Here is a 15,467-nt window from a genome sequence, read left to right on the forward strand (position 1 = left end):
GCGAATCTAAAAGCCTATTAGCATTCGCATTTAGAAAAATATTTTCTGATTTTGTGTTTTAGCGGAAATCGTGTAACATAATATCATTGATTGGCAATACCGTTTTAAATGAGTTCAATATTTACGGAGTACTTTTTACAACTTTGCTTACATGAATATACGAGTACATGAAATAATCCTTACAATACCACAATGTAAAAAACAGGGTAATTATTCTTGATTCTAAAATAGGTGTTTGCACAGTTGAATTTGTCTAGAGAGACTATTTGAATGGGTGTAAATATTCAATGGAGAGTTGTTAGAAAATTATACAAAAGAGATTGGAAATATCGAGATTCGTTGAAATAGGAAAACTAGATTTATTTCCAATCGAAACTTTGACCTCTCCCTGAAATAAATTACATAAACTACCTTAAATAAAATATATAACTTATTTGTAAAATGTAATAAAGAATCCAAAATGAAATTTCGTTTTTATTTTGTAAATGAAATGAATGTTGAAATGTTTCTCTTTACCCCTTGCTTTTGTAAATTTTGTAAATATGCTAATCGAATACATATCTTTGTATGTATGATATTGTATAAATGAATGCAGCGCGAAAAGGGTCATGTTGTAAGTGCATAAGTACGATACAGATTGATTTGTTCTTCATCAAAACCAAATTGTCAATGAACGTCGATATATGTAGGTCAAGGAAATAGGCCGAACTTACAAATAGGCCTTGACCGTCAGTCGATAAGTGTGACGGAATGGCGCACACTTTAGCGATGTTCACACTAACAAAATACTTTGTATCATTTTAGCTAGATCAGATTCAGAGTTGCTCGGAATAACCTAACGTCCGAGTGACTCTGAAATCTGGCTGCGGCTTATGCAACACCGCTTATCGCGTTCCTACATAGGCTCAAATGTTTCATAGACTATTCCTACTTGTGAGTGAGTTTGCTATTTATGTTTAAAGTAACTATAATTTCATGTTGTTCTCGAGTGCAATATTCTAGGCAAAAGCACTCGCTATCTCGACTTTATACAATTCATAAAAAAATAAAAAAAAGGGAAGAACGATACATGTTTCATATCAGGTTGAGATACCTCAAAATTTATACAATTCAATGATTCAAGAGTTAGCAATGAAATTATATGGGTAGTTGATTTTAAATCTATGAGTTAACTTATTTTCTTAGCAAAAACTTTCTTACTTTACACTTACATACTTCACTTCTATCACTAAACTTATAACTAGTCGGTGTCCGGGGGTTTGTATGAATCGAGGTTATCATAAGTGAACGATGAGGCTTAAGGCTTTACGAATTTAGGGATTTAGGGATATTAAAATTTAATTCAAAATTATAAATAAAAATAAATGGATTAAAATAAATATATAAGTATATAAATTTAGTCACCTGTAAGTATTGTGAAATATATCGGAATATGGTATATATTGCGTTGAATATGCACAAATTCAGATGGTATGAAATTATTAGGAAAATATCATATTTTTTAAATTGATTGTTGATTTTTAACACTGTCATATCATTTTCGACTAAAATTGTTTTTAGTCCAAAATAAATACCCGTTATAAAAATATAAAGAAATCGAAAAAAAAATCGGACCGCTTTGCAGGCGAAGCAAAAAGCATATACTTAGGTGTGATTTATATGTAAATCAAACAACATATGGTATCACTCAAAGCCAACTGGTTCTAATCCATCTCCCATTAAAAAAAAATATTTTGTTTTTCCCCCCTCCCTGTTTCTCGACCCGTACCAAGTTCTCTTTGCAAATGTGGGTACAAATGTGGAATTTTATAATTGGATCACTAAAAGCACCTACGTAATCCAGGGGAGCGCATTCCATATAGGCTGAAAAGCAGTGCCTACCCCACCTCGCTCGCGTGGCTACAGGAACACAACCGGCGCCTACTTTCCTAATGCCTATCCTGATTAGAAACTCTTTGCACGCCACTGGTGTAATCTAATATAACGGATCTGTTAAATTCTCCAATAAAGTACAATTTATACTGTAATTTAAAAAGTATTTTGTTTATAAATACGAAGAAATCCAAAGAACAAAATCCGTTTTATTTGGACGACCATGTACGGCCACACTCCCGGACAGGTTGAGAGATAGCACGGACAGAGTGGCTTTGAAACGACTCGAGGCGATCTAGGAAATAACGTGATGTGAAAATGAAGAATAAAGGTGCGTTACCTTGCATCCCAGCCTGTTCTTGGCGTAGGTGACGGCCTGGTTGGGGACCCTGGTGTAGGGAATCTGCCTGTCCAGGGGGATGGCGCTCCACATGGGCAGCCCCCCGCGGGGCACGCTGAAGGGCGGCGGGGGCACGGACTCGATCAGGCGGTGCAGCCCCGTGGGCTTGCGGGTCGACAGCATGGTCATATAGTCCTCCTGTAACCATCAATTACGTCAAACTAATTATTTAATATAGATACAAGAGTTTTTATTTTATTTTTATAGTTAAATAAATTTCAATTATTCATATATCAATATTCAAGATATTTCTACTTTAAAATCTCAAAATTCGTTACGCTGTTTTCTCCAATAAAGAGACAAAGCTCTTGTGCTTGGAGAGGGACATACTTTTATTATTTATTGTTTTTTTGTGGGTTTTTATTTATTTATTTTTTAATTTATTTTTATTATTATTATTTTATACTTTTTTGTGTGGATAAGTAATTCTAGGATAAACAGTTACAGCATATATGTGTTTAAAAAAAATACCACTAAATGTCATCAAATAAAAGCAGTCAAAGCTAAACCAGCGGTACACAATAAAGTCCTGGTGGCAACCTGGATATAAAGCATGGAGTTGGCAAAAAAAGATAAAAATAGACTGATTGCAGACAAAGCAATGCACGGTAGATGTTTAAATAGTGAAATAAGGCAAGAATGCAAAGGCTGATAAATAAAATTAAGAAGTGTTGAACGAATGAGTAAGGACGCACGGTAAAACAAATTTATGATGCGAATATAGTTGGAAATGGGAGCAGAGGAAGACGAGGTAGACTTGGCATGATCAAGTATGTCAAATACTTAAAAGCGGTCAGTTCAGGAGTTGAAACGATTGGCGGGTATGCTGCATGCTTGCGGAAGAGTCGAATAATGTTTTTAAAGACAGAGTGATGTGGCGTTCTATTCTCTCTGCCTGCTACTGTGGGCAAGCGGCTTAGTGGTTAGTTACTAAGTTAAATGTCATTAATTCGAGTCTACTATGGAATTCGTAGCAAATAAATAATGGTTTTTTTTGACAATATTTGGACAATTTCCTTATTCATTCTATACAAATACACGCAAAATAGCTAGTTCTGAAATTATATATATTTAAAAAAAAATACATTGTATTACCAATATGTGTGTGTATATATAAAAATGTAAATATAAATAAATGTAAATATATATATATATATATATATATATATATATATATATATATATATATATATATATATATATATATATATATATATATATATATATATATATATATATATATATATATATATATATATAATGTAGCATAGTTTCATCTTTGTCTCGTGCGTTCAATGTTTCTATTAAAAATACATAAACAACTTTATTGCTCATAAAAAAATGTGTACAAAGATTTTAAAGGAGATACAATTATCATGAAAATATTTATCTCGCGAATGAGATTACAAGATACAGAAGCAGCGATGAGTTAATGATACACGGCGAAAGTAAACAAATGTGTAATAAAGTATCTATTAAAGAGTGTTGTAGACTCTCAACAAATGAACCGTTTAATCAGCGTAAACATTTCTCTCACTTTGCGACACATTATTTTTAATTAAGGTTACTATTATATATGAAAGCTAAATAAAAGGGTGTGGAATTGTTACATTTAAGTTAAATACAGATATTTAAAAATAATATATCTTGATTAATACTGTTTAAAATCTATTGACGCACGTTTCCAATATATTCACTATTATTATCAAACACTGTGAAGCTTAGTCTACAATTCAGAGTTTTGCTCTTGAAACGATGAAAGATGAAGAAGGGGTAGAAGCTGTATATTATTTACAATAGGCTTTAGTCATTATTATATTGACAATTATGAGTTTATTATTATTTACATTTTCATGAATTTTGATTGTCACTAAACATTGATGTTTATTATTTTAGTTCTACTTTGTTGTTTTTATATGTCGCTCACTCCTTTCAACAACGTCATATATCAAAAATCGTCATTTTTCAGTTGCGCATTTTTTCGGAATGCCCAGAAAATGTACTGTATCCCAGCAAAAGCGGCATATTATTAACTTAATATTCACCCGCTACCGAGCAGAAAGTGTTGTTTTTGCATTTTGAAGAAAAGGTATTGTTTAATGGTTTTTTTTTTAAATTTAGTAAATATTTTTCAAATGGAGATAAACAGTCAAGTTTTACCTAAAAAGATCACACAGTAAAAAGTTCAATAAGTGGCTTGATATTTATTTTCAAAACATTTTATTTTATTTTTAAACTTTAAAAACGATTTCCTGAATAATCAAGTTTTTTTATATATGACGTTGTTGTAATGAGTGAGCGATGTGTGAATTTTATCTAACAAATTATTTACGAACCCTGTAAAAATGAAGCGTCCCATTCGGTATTCGATATGAATGCCGAATGCGCTGAGACACGTGTTATAACAGATTTTAAGAAATAGTATTATTAACCAAGTAATATTCAGATAAAAATGGATAGATATTACACCAAAGCGATTGGGGAACATTCAATGAAAAAAAAACCAGATTATTTACGATTATATGAGCAATCATAAATTTGCATATATTTGATTTGCTTGGAAACGGTTGACGTGGTGAAACCACGTTTATCCTTTCAGGCTGGCTAAAAAAATCAATCGTCAATCCATTTAATTAATTAGTCTTAGGAAAAAAAAAATTCTGTGCGCGCAAATATTTTTTATGGCTCCGACCTTTTATAATTTACCTGTCGTAAAACTAAAATGTATTTAAAAGGTTTGAATCATAAAAAAAACTGTCGCCAACCCGCTGGCCTTTGAGGGATAATAGATGTTTGCCGGCGGTCATTTATCCTAAGAGCATTCTTTATTATATTATAAATAAAATTAAGGCTAATTGAAATGTCTAGACGTTGAAAATTTTGGGGGTGGATACAAGCGCACCGTCAGCCAATGAAAAATGGTTTCGAGGGCGTGATCTTCAAGGAGAGAAACCGAATATAACGGGAAGAAATCAGTGGGATCGATCACTTGGAAGTCGGAGACTTGGAAGTCAGACTTGGAAGCCAACAATTGGAAGGATCAGTTGGAGGGAGTAAGTCGTAAGAGGAGATCGACCAGTCGGACGGCTGGTCAGTCAAAAGACACAGAGAAGAAGAAGAGTTGGAAGGAGCATTCGGGAAATCAGTGGGATCGAGGAGTTGTAAGCAGCAGTCGGGAGAGATCAGGGGGATCGAGCAGTCGGGAGAAATCAGTTAGAAGGAGCATACCTACACCAGGTTTTAAGACTTAAGTGAGGAGAAGAGCGGGAGCTCTACGCAGGGAGAGAGAAGATAGAAAAAAAGGAGTTACTCATCCGGAGTATCAAAAGCAGACCCACGCCGGGTCATAAGCCTCAAATTAAGAGCTGAAGCTCTACTAGGAGAAGAAGAAGATAAGAAGCAAGAATCATCGCACGGCGGCCCGTCATAAGAAGAACCTCATCCCAGCATCCAACGGCGCAGCTTTTTCACAAAGGATCACGGCGACCCCAGCATCACGGCGCATCTTTTTCACCAAAGGTTAGAATAAGTTTAATTTAAGATAGGATTAATTAATTTTAAGCTAATTTAAGATAGCAGATAAGATTAGTTTAAGTTAAAGTCGCTTTCGTATAATTTTGATATTTTTAATTAAATTAATTTAAGTATATATTTTTTTTGTGCTGAATTTTCTTTCATCTCCCTACCCCTCCTTCTAATACTCCCAAGGTGTATCAGCTTGATAAGGTGGGCGACGTCACAGTATTGACGAATATCTTATAAATTTTAAAGAAACATTCTGAGCGAATAGTATAATAATATATATAGTTTTGTAACATTGTTTATTCACAATATTTTGACTGTGCCCTAATATTTATTCACTTATTAAAGGAAAACAATTTTTTTTCTTATCAATATTTACCGACATCCCACCATAGATAAAGAAATATTAAGATAGAATAAAGATTTGTACATAATCAAAATATTGTGAATAAATTATCCTGTCTAGAAGTCTAATCAAATTAGTGTGATAAAACACGTATTATAGGAGTTTTGACACATTATTGATGGTAACCTCCGTAGAGTAATGGTCAGCACCCTCGGCTACCGTTCTGGAGGTCCTAGGTTCGATTCCCAGGGGAGGGCAAATAAATATTAGTGATTCTTTTCACTCTAATATTTGCTCAACATTAAATGGTTACTGAAGCGGAGGGCTGATCACCTTCCCTTTGTGTGTTAACGGTCAAGATAATACTGCGTTCATACGATGCAATGCCCTAGGCACCATTGGGGTGATGATAAAGGTTTGAAGAGAGAAGAAAAGATTGATAGTAGTCGTCTGTGGCAAGTTGAAAAAATAATTTATAAAGTTTTTCCAACTGCCAACCCAGATTAAAAACTCTGTGCACACCACTGCTTTCGCATATAACTTTTTTTACGAAGGTCAGAGCTAGATCTTGGGTAGGGTACCCCAGATCTAGATCAGATATAAAAATAATTAATTGAAATATTAATTTGTATTGTTTTGTTACAATACCTCAGGACACAAAATAAAAATTATTTCCAGAAAAGAAAAAGCCGACTGACACCCTAAACTTTCCAGACATTACAATACAAATAATCGATTCGTAGCGACAAATACCTTACACGACTTTGTTCATTCCGATTTAATTCAATAAAGTGATGTAATTAACAACTTTGTGGAATGTTTTGTACAATAAAGTGCTTTGCTTGATATTTCAAAGGTGTTCTAGACAAATTATTTCAAAGTTTTTAATAGCTTGAGTACTTTCGTAAACTTCATTATACTCACCTTACATTTTAGTTATTTATGTTTGTCACTTACAATTTTTTCATTAAATAATTGTGGCAATTTGCGATAGCTTATATTAAAACCAAAGTGTGAATTGATTAAAAATTCTAAATAATTTTATTTTCTGAACTTATTTCAAGTTCATATATCTAGACCATATTGTATTTGTAGTAAATATTTACCGACTGTGAATTTAATAAAAAATGGATAGATACTACCACAAATTTGAAACAAGCTCAGAAAAAAAAATTATATAGAAATTTAATTCATTCATACTTTGGTTTTAATATACCTAAACTATAGCAAATTGCCACAATTATTTAATGAATATCTCTATATAGAGTGCTTGATAATGAAGTTGAAAGTATGGAAACAAGTGTCACGTAGATTTTAATAAAAAGTGGTATTTATTAAGTATGCTTACTCGTACATAAGTTTCGGTAAACGTTATAAATTTTCACATTTCTGAATGGAATCCTGTGTAGTTTCATAACTAGCAGACGAGATGGGGTCTGACAGGAGCTTTACTTAACAACACCGAGATTTATTGTCCAGGATTATGTCTCATCCTCGCCAAACTACCAAACATCTAATCCAAAGTTTTTCCTTCGTCCCCTCCTCTCTGCGTCCACACTACGCACTACTGTACAATCCTAGTCCTATCAATCATTCCATTACCTCCTGTTAGAACTGTTCTTGTCTCGTCAACAGACAACTTTGCCCGAATCTTTTCATCCAATTAATAAATCATGACATCGTTAAAATGGATTGATTTTTCCTAGATGACCAATTCTTATACACCTTTAATAAATTCATAATTTTTATCAAACTGCTTATTTTAGAGATGTGACTAAGCAAATAACTGTTACTTTTTCAGATATCCAATTGAAAAAGTAATTTTTTTTTACGGTTTACATTTTTTAAAATGTAATTGTCAAATATAGTGGAACCTCGGAAATCCGAACTTATTTGAGCTGTGGTCTGTTCGCATTTGGGAATGTTCAGATTAGCCGAGAAATTTGTAATATAGCATGTATTTGTGTTTCTTTTGTGTTTTTTCTTGTTCATTCGTCTCTATTAATAAAATACTAAATGACATTCATTTAAGGTTTATGTATATTATTTGCAACTTTAAACATTTCAATCAAATACAAACTACAGTACTTGAGTAGCAATACAGGTAAAGTAAGTACTGTATACTTTATTAACTTAACAATATTTTTTAAAAAAATAGGTTGCATTTAATTTTATGTAAAAATAAATATGTTCAGTCTTTGCGTGCTTTTTTTTTAAATGTTTTTCTTCAAAATCTTGTTCGGATTTCCCGGGATTTCGGATTTCCACTGTATACTAATATAAAATACGCAGTACACAAACAAATTTGTGCACTGATTGGTAATATTATCATTATGATTGAATCCAAAAAAAATATTAAAACGATAAGTAACGACTTTTTTTAAGTAGTCTTGTTTTTCTTTCGGTTTTTCAATTTCGATCCATATCTAGTTTATTATTCCTATACATTATAAACCAACATTGACATATATCCCATCCCATTACAACAGTAAGGCGCCGGTAAAACGGTAAATTACATTGAAGCACCCTTTAGGTAGTATTTTACGAAAATGGGGCCATATAAATTATCCAAAATTATTATTATCATATTATTAAGGGTCTCTTAATTACAAATATAGTAAATATATCGCGATACCTTAAATATTCAATCCCGCGCAAAATTCTAAGAAAGATGAAATAAATTAAATTTAATCAAGAAACGTTAGGCAAGGTATCGATAAAATTAAGAAAAGTGTGTTTAGAAGGTTTGAAGAAATTAATCGAATGAGTGAAGAAAGAACACTTATATACATTTATAAGGTAAATGTGGTTGGTAAAAGAAGCAGACTTAGCAAAACTTGGCATGAACAAGTATATATATTCAAATACTTGAAAGTAGTCAGGTCAGGAGTCGGAATAATCGGCCGGTATATACATACCGGCCGATACGAGGAAATGCATGAATAAGGAAAAGGCGAAAATTGTTTCCAAAGACAGATTAGTGAGGCGTTCTGAAGCGTCGTTAAGTAAGTTGGTTTGTTAGCCAGTAGTTTAACGAAGAGATAGTAACACATAATTTCTTAATTATTATTTTTAAATGAGTTACGTCATACCATTTGAAATTTACTAAATTTTTTATTAAACTTTTATTTTCATACGAGTTTAGTACGAAGCGTTTGAAAAAGTTGAAGGATTATGTATGTATTCCGGTCTAATTGTTTCCGTAGCGGGGTTAATATTTATTTATTTAGTAATATGGAAAATTTTATACGAGTATACTTTTAGGAGAATGTAAAAAATGAGTAGGTTTAAGATTTTAAGCCTTTTTAGTCGGTAAACCATTTAGTTAACTTGATTGATTGAGGTCGCGTTTTCTTCAATTTCCCTAAATTATTACAGTTAGCGATATAATCTTAATCCAATATTTATTTATAAACACGTTTAAAGCGGTGTTCAGGAAAACAAATTAGCTATAATACTTAAAAAGATCGTAGAATTTCAAAAATAGGAATAACAAGAATTGAATAAGAAAAATTGTATCAGCTGTCGCTTGATGCTAAACACAGAATAATATAATTAATAAAAAAATGTCATAAAATCAAGTTCTGGGAATAAAACGTACACTTAAATACTCTTAGAATAATAAAAAAACAGTAAAAAAAATTATAAAAATATTTTATGTAAATAAAAACTCGATGTATTAAAAAATACACCTCTAGTGGATATTTTCTAACAAGACTCGAACTACATAACTGCATAATTAGGAACTTGGTCAATAGTTCAATGCCAGTCGAGAACTAGAAATAGAGAGAATTCATAATAAGGAAGAAATAACAATTGTGTAATAAGTTCATAAGTTCCCATTCATTTGCTATAGTAATATTTATTTTATTTATTTTTTGTTGTTTTTTTTACTTAATTATCATTTTTAAAATAATTTTAGATTATGCTTTATCATTCATAGTATGTTATATATGCCATATGAACCTAAGTAGCCAGCACACTTATATATTGAATAATATAAATAAATTAAATGCCTTTTACATGTGTTAATTAAAAAAAAAAACATTTAAACAATTATACAGATAAAAAATACTATTATTTTAAATCATTCATAAGCACAAACAATAATAAATGAGTGTAAGCCCCTCTCCAAGCACAAGAGTTAAGAAGAGGAACAGCGTAACTAGTATTAAGATATGTTTAAAGTAGAAATGAAATGTATGTACTATTTAACAAAAAATTTTTTTTTTCAATAGCGGATTTTTTAAACGAACATGGAATGAGTTTCACGATATTTAATTAAACAATTATTAGGTAATAAAAAAGGTACCAAATATAACTGAATGCTTACCATTTTCAGTGTGAAAATTATACCGCCCAGGATATAATACGTGACAAGGAGTAATAGATCTCAGAACGAATGATCTCCGTCCAGGGAGTTATACAAAAAATGTCACAGAAGAAGCGCTCCTGAGGGAAATACAGCGACTGTGACACCACTCGCAGTTGGCAATCTTCCAGGAATTGAATCAACAGGAGAACGCCTATTTCGGAGAGCGAGGAACTTGAAATACAAACGGCACAACAAAACTTGCTAAAACTGAATTTCAAAAATGGTTAAATGGTGATCAGTCCAGCACCTCAAGTGTCAGTCAATTAATGCAGTTTTTTCTTTGACATCTCAACATAGATCAAGAAGAATATGGAAGTCTGGGGATTTACGGGTATTACGACCGTCATAGGCTGGTTTAAATGATCACTTAACATACGTGTAACATTCACCGATTCTACCCATGATTGACAACCACACTACTCAAATTCTTGGAACTTCTAATTATATTGATTGATTTCGAAATAAACTGTTTGAATCAACTAGAATTTCACTGGAGATCTACGATGAGATGAGAGAAGCTTTTTATTATTTTTCTTCATCTATGTTGAGATGTAATTTAAAAAAAATAAACAGTAACCCAGATTTGTGAACACACTTAAATTTGGACACACTCAAAATGTTGTAGTTCATGCAGTATTATCAAATACGAATGAATCGCATTAGTAGATTTTATAAGAATGAAGTGAAATGAAAAAATAAACATCGAAACTCAATCATTATCACAAATCGTGTGTTATATTAGTATATAATCAATAACAGAGATTTAAGTTCACCAATTTCTCCAGAATCCATTTTTTGTTAGTTTTTCATGTAGGTTAACGGACAGACTAATAACGCATGTTAATTTTATTTTGTGTAAGTAGAAGTGTGTGAATAAATATGTTGTTTGCCCGTGTAGCAAACGTCCCGAGTGAGTGATGAGTACGTCTCTAAACCGGTAGACTAAAATCTCTGTGAATAGTTAGTTATATACTAACATATCTTTGAAATGTCTGGTCGCGAAGTAAATGTTTTAAATATTAATAATGTACTAAAAAATATCAAACGCCATAAATGGTTATTAAATAATTAGATTTACCATTTAGTCCCTGTATTTTCTACTCGGTAGCTACGGGTTTCTTTGTGCCGCGGATAAATATGCACAAAAAATTTTCAGATTGAAATTGAAATTTCCACCAGCCTACGATTTAATGAACAAATAATAGAATGAGGCCTCTCCTCTGACGTAAATCTAATTACTAAACAAACATTCTGAGGGCGCTTTTGTTTCCTTTTCTTACTTCAAATTTATAACTTTGCCGGAATTTCATTCTACGTTTGATTGCGTCGCGGTGCTTACTCGCGCTTCCGGGAAATTATTCCGCAAACCAGATGATGAAAAAACATATTTTTATAATAGCTTCTCAAAATTTCAATTATGAAGTTTAACGTCGTTGTGATTTTTAAGTTGTTTCTTATTGCAATAACATCCGGCTTCAAAGAGTAATTGTTAGCTTAAAATGAGTTTAAGAAACAAAAAACAAAAATTTTTTGAGATGTAATCATACTCGAGGAATTTCTTGTTTTGTGGAGACCCACCAAGGCATCTGATATCGCTTGTCGATGAAGGTTTTTTTTTAAAAATACTTTTTGTTAGTATTTTGATCTAATTTGCAAAAAAATACAATGAAAATAATTACAGAAATTAACATACAAGAAGAGAAAAAAGGTTTTAAATACGTTTCAAATCTTAAAATAATATTTGATACACAGTTTTATGAATATACTACCATAAATTGTAATTATTTGCTCATTTGTACTGCGATCGATCTTAATTTATGTTTTTTCTTCGTTTAAACTTACCTATATATGTATATACGATAGCTTAGATAGCTTAGCCCTATAATTTCTAACAGCTGTATTTCTAAAAGGTCAGAACTTTGACCAGAATCACTAATCTGTTTTTTGGTTGATTGGAAGATATTGCTCTTAACAATAAGCCCATGTAAAAAATTAAGGAATAAATAAATATAAAAAGCTATATTTTCATAGAAAATTAGTCAGTATATGGATGCTGAAACCAAATGTAACTGAATTGTAATTGAAGGAAGTGAAGTATGGAGTTGGAAAAAGGCATGATACTAGACTATTAGTTAGTTTTCTAAATAATTAGTTACTTATAACTAAAAAGTGAGTTATAACGGTTTGTCAAATTTCTCAATAATAATAATAAAGTAATCTGACGATTATACTAGAATACCCATCTCTTTTTTTTATCCTAACCTAGAATTTACATCTGGAGGTCATCGTCATATTTTTTAAAACTTTTTTACTCCCCTTGTCGACGGCGAATATAAATATCGCGGGTTTTTATAAAAAAAGGTGACGAAGATCACGGGAAAATGAAAAACGTTAGATACAAGATGAGCGGGCGTTTTAGTGAGGTGCCGGCGGCGGAGGATGGTACGGCGGAGTTCGCCCGATATTTGTGTAATAACTCACGTCGAGTTCTCCGATTCAGTAAGCCAGGAGTCGCCGTCGCCGGTGGACGTGTCGCGCGCCGCATTTTCACTTTCCCAACTAAGTTTCTCTCGCGAACATCCCTTCGCGGCCCGAAAGCGCGGTAAAGTCGCCTCACGCGTTGACAGATCGCACCTCCGCGTTACATCGGACGCGTAATTAATACCTCGTCTCCTCCCCCCGGCTGTTTTCCTGTTGATGCATGTAAACTGTTGCGGAATGTTTACTTTCCGCGTGCTCCCAAACGCGATCATATGTAGCGTATCACGTTCGGAAAACGTAAATCAAGCGTTCGGATGATTATTTTAACAGTTTCTCGAATTACCGAAGATTTTAATCAACGGCATTCCTACCGCTGAACTTCAATTTAACCTTTTCCATTAAAAAGATTAATTTGATACATTGATCAGCTGTGAGACATGTTTGAACACGCCGGGTGTAATCCGTAACAACTGAACTGGACCGGTATTATGCATACCTACATTTAATTCTTAAATTTACATCAATAAAAAAATAGAAATTAAAAAAATGAAAAAAGTCGTAGAAATGTAATAAAATCGGCAATATTTTACCAAATAATCCCTCCATCAAACCTTTATGTATACGTAACGGTGCAAAGGGCACTGCATGATATTGATATATTGTAATCTTAATCGTTACACGAATTACACGAAGACAAGGTGATCAGTCCTGCGCTGCAAGTATCAATCAGTCAAGGGTAAAATTAAATAAATATTTTTATTCTTCTTACCCATATCTGCACCTAATGGTGCACAGGGCACTGCATCGTATTAACCTGCGTTGATCGTTACTTATACGAAGGCAAGGTGATCACTCCTCTCCTGCGCTTCAGGCACCAGTCCAGGGTAATATGATATAAATAAAATCGCTGATATTTCTTTTCACCCCTCCCCCCTGGGAATCGAACCCGGGACTTCCAGCACGGTAGCTAAACAAACTAACCACTACACCACGGAGGCGGACAATAAAATAAATATCACAGTCACAAAATTAAAGTATATTTATTTTGTGACCCTATTGGGAATCGAACCCGGGACCTGTAGCACGGTATACCAGTATAACTTCATATAGACGCGAGCACCCACCACTGAGTGCTTTAAACCGATATCCTAATTTCATCAATCACCAATGTGGTCTTCAAATTTACATTTATATGTTTCCGAAATTCGCTCCACGGCAGAAAGTTTAATCTATAAGGGAATTATGTCATCGGGCCGGAATTATTTGTAGCCGAATCGGTGAATCATTTACATGTCGCGTGATTTCTTCCTCATTTTGGGACATTTTTTCCTGATTTTTACTTTGAATATTTAAACTGAATTCGCATTAATACCCGTATTCACAAATCTCGTTAATATTTGTCCTTGTAATGGAAAATCCATATGAAAAAAGATTTTAGGCCGATCCCCACCCCCGCATCATACTCTCATCCAGTTAAAACTATTAAATAGTAAATTGCAATACCATATACTCCGTATTCCATGTGCTTCGAATCAATCTGAACGCAGCCGAGTTTCGTTGAGTTTAACGAAATTAACAATGACAATACGTAGAAATTTGAAAAATATTATAAAAATTGATAAATATTTATCTTTTTTCGATTAAAAAAATATTTCTTACATTAATTGGATATATCAACCACACGTTTGTTTGGAATTGCAAAAGTTAAAGATATGTTTATAGATCGAGTAAGAGTTACATAACAAGATGGCGTTTTTTTCTTTCTTCTTCGTTACGTTAAAATAATAATTTTAACTTCATGTACAGAAAATAAATAAGTACATACATTGGCGGGCTTATTGCTAAAAAGCAATATCTTCCGACCAACCAAAAGCAGACTAGTGAGATTGGTCAAAACGTTGATACCATATATAGCTGTTTGCAATCAGAAGGTAGATAATAAAAAAACATAAATTAATAAAAGATGATAATAAGGAGGGCAAAAGAAAAAGGGAGTTTAAAGAAGGAGGTAGAGGGAAAAACTAAGGGAGAAGGATTGATGGACAGTTAGGATTCTAATGATAAATATGTACCAATGTCTCTGACGTTTCTCAAAAATCTATATTATAAATCGACATTTATAAAATAGACCTTAACCTAAATTTCAAAAAACAAACATAAATTTTCGCAATAGACCTTTAATTTCAATTACTTGAATCAAAATAAAACAATTTGCGAATACAAGCAAAATAATGTGCCTTATTTAACTTTATATTTACGAGTTATTAAAATTGTATGTTTGTTTATGTAAATATTAAAGTAATTATATTCATGCTCTCGTATTTATCATATTAGAGGGTATGAAATGCGTTTGAGCTACGAATTTCAATAATAGCTGTATTGTTGTGATACACGCATAGTTGTGGCTCAGTCTGATTTAATGGAATAGAAATAAAATAAAAGCACACATTTTTTATGTGTTCATTGCCACA

The 15,467-nt window shown here is 32.5% G+C and overlaps 1 long non-coding RNA gene across 1 annotated transcript; it reads right to left on the minus strand.

The window, feature by feature from the left end:
* Window positions 1-2,212: 2,212 nt before the first annotated feature.
* LOC148300185 (uncharacterized) lies at window positions 2,213-11,762 on the minus strand (the record flags this gene model as incomplete). Its single annotated transcript, XR_015838966.1, has 3 exons — window positions 11,594-11,762; window positions 10,474-10,686; window positions 2,213-2,410 (listed from the first exon to the last, which is right to left on the minus strand). It is a non-coding gene; the product is annotated as an uncharacterized LOC148300185 (long non-coding RNA).
* Between the last annotated feature and the right edge of the window lie 3,705 nt (window positions 11,763-15,467).

The sequence above is a fragment of the Brachycentrus maculatus genome, unplaced genomic scaffold, assembly GCF_059751285.1.
Source record: "Brachycentrus maculatus isolate JH-2025_06_01 unplaced genomic scaffold, ASM5975128v1 h1tg000798l, whole genome shotgun sequence".
Taxonomy (NCBI): domain Eukaryota; kingdom Metazoa; phylum Arthropoda; class Insecta; order Trichoptera; family Brachycentridae; genus Brachycentrus; species Brachycentrus maculatus.